Source organism: Pteropus vampyrus, unplaced genomic scaffold (genome assembly GCF_000151845.1).
Source record: "Pteropus vampyrus isolate Shadow unplaced genomic scaffold, Pvam_2.0 Scaffold311, whole genome shotgun sequence".
NCBI lineage: Eukaryota > Metazoa > Chordata > Mammalia > Chiroptera > Pteropodidae > Pteropus > Pteropus vampyrus.
The window spans coordinates 206424-210096 of NW_011889092.1; the positions used below are offsets into that span (position 1 = coordinate 206424).

A 3673-nucleotide genomic window follows, 5' to 3' on the forward strand; every position below is an offset into this window, starting at 1 on the left:
TTCAAAAAATCATGTTTTCCAGGTTTCATATGATGCTCTTGATACAGAATTGTTTTTGCTTTATCCATTCCTCCTCTGTTCCCCCCACATCGTCCAAGTTTTGCAGTGATTTCATCTTGTGCAAGCATATGGGATGGATCTGTGAGAGCTAGAATTAAAAAGCAACCATCACACTTGTAAAAGAGGCACCTGGTGACTCCAACAGAGGAAGATGATCCAAGCTTTTGCAGTGTTGAATACATTAAATGCATTTGTTGAAGTCAAGAAGGCAGCATATTTAAAATGGAATTAATAATACTGAATTAAAGAATTAGTATGGTAGTATGTGAAATCATGTACAATTTCCTAAAGGATTAGCTTTTTGAAAAAGTTTTATTTTCACTTAGTTCGTTCATTCATACATTCAACAAAAAAAATTTATCGAGAACTGGTTAATATTCCAGGCTCTGTTAGGCCTAGGGAATACTAGTGGTGAGGAAGACAGCTTATTGCGAATACTCACAACAAGCATTCAGTTAGCAGATAAGGAAGACCAACAAATAAGCAATCATGAATGAATTAGTATTACTTAGTCCTATACATCTTGCACATTCTAATTCTTCCTCTGGAGTCTAAACCAGTGCTTCTCAAACTTTGAAAGGCTTACAGATCACCTAGGGATCTTAAAATGCAGATTCTGCTTTAGGAGGCCTGGGGTGGGGCCTGAGATTTCGCCTTACAATGAGCTCCCAGGTGTTACTAATGCTGCTGGTCTGTGGACCACACTTTGAGTAGCAAGACTCTGGAGTGTTCTGATTGATATACTAGAGAACTAAATCTCTTATTGTAGGATTTGCTTATATATATGTAATTGTTTAATCAAGTTTGTTTAACATGAAGTTGCTCAAAATGCAAATAACTTTAAAGCCATTTTGCCAGTAAATGTCTGCTATGAATATAGTTCCTTGCTGTGGAAGGATACAAAAGAAATGAAGACTGAAAGATTGCTCTTCTGCCTTTAGTCCATTAAGAAGGCGATCGAAATAAAAGAGCTAAGGCTTAGCATACAGTAAAATGATATATACCTCAAACTGACTACGTAAATGTCTTCAGCAGAGAAAACTAACAAATTACAAATGAATGATATCCTTATATGATTAATATAGTCAACTGTTTTTGTTTAAAGCCATCTGCTTTCACAGATATTGTCAGTAAATGAATGTGGTTGCATTATATATATATATAATGAAGAGGGCCTTCATTAGAAGTAGAAGAGAAATTCTTAATTTATATTTAAAGTGCCCTCTATATACTGGCTGAAAAACCTGTGAGAGGTACAAAGATGAAATAGATATGGAGCATATCTTTAAAGAACATCGAAGGGACAATAAAAGCACACAAATGTAATACATGGAGCAAGTAATAAGTGTCCTTAACAGAGGAATGGATTTAAATAATTTTAATAATTTAATAAAAATTATAAGTGATTGCTTAATTAATCCCTCAATGGGAGAAAACATTTTTAATTGGTAAGTAAAGGTGTTTCTGCTGTAGATTGATAGCGTAGGTAAGCTAGGCTAGGTCTCAGGGCACTAACATGGAGAGTGCAGAAATGTAAAATAATAGATCAGACTTAACAGCATTTATTACATTACACATTGGCTGCATATGTAGTCTTTTTGCATAGAGCAACTGAGTTTAATACTTGATTATTACCTAGTTAATGAAAAAAGGAATCTACCAAATGCCACTGATTCGTAATGACTCTAGTAAGGCACATAATAAGTTATAAATTGATCTGAGAGCAATTCGCTACTTGCCTCGGTCACCAAAATTGCTAGTTTTAGCCTTGGTGGTGTGGTGTACTTTGAAAAATCTTCATGAGAAAGGTGTTATTTGTGCTGAACTTTCAGAATGAGTTAAAATTTAGACTTGCTGACATGGAGAGAAAGACTGTTCCAAGCAGAGATTGAAACTTTAATGTGTGTCCTTAGAACATTTGTTTCTGCTGTAGCTTGGGGTACATAGAGAGAAATTGTTGGAAAGGCATGTAGAGACCGGGTCAAAGAAAGGCTTTACAGTTGATCCTCGAACATCGTGGATTTGAACTGTGTGGGTCCACTTATATGCAGATTTTTTTCAATAAATACATGCAGTACTGTAAATGTATTTTTCTCTTATGATTTTCTTAATAATATTTTATTTTCTCTAGCTTATTTTATTGTAAAAATACGGTATATAATACATATACATACAAAATATGTGTTAATCAACTTTATCAGTAAGGCGCTGTCAACAGTAGGCTCTTAGTTGTTAACCTTTGAGAAGTCAAAAGTTATATGTTGATTTTCAACTTTGAGGCAGGGGAGTTGGGGAGTTTGGTGCCCCTAACACCCATGTTGTTTGAGTTAACTATAGTATGTTTTTAGTGGATTTGAATAAATAAAGCTCTATGTGTCTTAAAAAGAAAATAGTGCAACAAGACAGGGTGTTTGTTGGAGAAGTCTGAGGTATCCTATATAGTGTCTATGGGGGGCATTCTGTTGGTAAATTTACCATAATCCAGGATCTGACCTTTGGTTCCTGTGCTTTCAGACTAATTTGTTATTCTATCTTGTTTCAGGACAGACTCACCCTACTTAAAGTTGCAGAAGCTGATGTTTAAATTCAGAATATTATTTTAGTAATTATTGGTGCAGACATAAGTGGATTTGTCTCTAGTCAAGGCATTTTCTAGATGCACCATAAGGGTAGAATCAGAAGATTATTAGTGATTACAAAATCAAATCACAAGTCAAATACATGGCATAAGTGTTTAACAGCATCAGCCTGTAATAAATAAAGGAATTCATCCATCTCTCTGATAGGACGGTCCTACCACTAGAACTCAAGAAGTCCATGGATCAAGGTGTTCCTCCTCCAGGGAGTACAGATGACTCTTCTACAGTGCACTCTCCCTTCTATGCTCTAGGGCTGACAAAGGCTTTCACTTTGCCTGCTATTTCTTTTGTCTGATGCTTTCATACATTCTATCAAATTACAGCTAAGTCCTGCTGGCCTAGAAACCAACCTGTTTTAAAATGACAACTATCTCCTGTTTCTGATCTAGTGTATATTTTAACTTTTGAAAGCAAACTTATATCCAAGATGTTAAGCACTGGCCAAGTTTGGGTGGGAGTGAAACAGGATACAGGACTGAGCTGGTCAGCCAGCTGTAGCCGCAACCACTATATATTGACAACAATATAAACAACAAGGACTTGTCCATGGCATTTTGAGAAATAGCGAGGAGAACATTCTAGTCTCAGAATTTAGATCTGTGTTGAGAAAGAGTAGAATGTAAAGTTAAAGACAGATTAGGTTAGGTTAGGATTATGAAATGCCAGAAAATAGAAATAAGAGACTTCAGTCTAAGCCATTTAGCAATGAAATTTTTTCAAGCAAAATATAGCCCAGATAAAAAAGTAGTGTCTCAGAAGCTAAGCAAGGTCAGGCCTGGTTAGTACTTGGATGGGAGACCACCTAGGAAGACCAGGTGCTGTAGGCGTAAAAAATAAGGAATTGTAAGCTGACAAGGTCCTTGCAATCTGTGAGGTCAACCAAGGGTTGCCTCACCTTAAAAAAAAAAAAAAAAAAGTGGTGAATGAATTCCCTTTGAAATCATTGTGTGATGGAAAATACACCCATGAAGCAA

General features: G+C 35.9%; 1 protein-coding gene across 1 annotated transcript in view; it reads left to right on the forward strand.

Annotated features, from left to right (window-relative positions):
• The window catches only part of PGM2L1 (phosphoglucomutase 2 like 1), a 67666-nt gene that overhangs the window by 5422 nt on the left and 58571 nt on the right, over nucleotides 1–3673 (forward strand). The gene's annotated exons all lie outside the window — the stretch shown is intronic.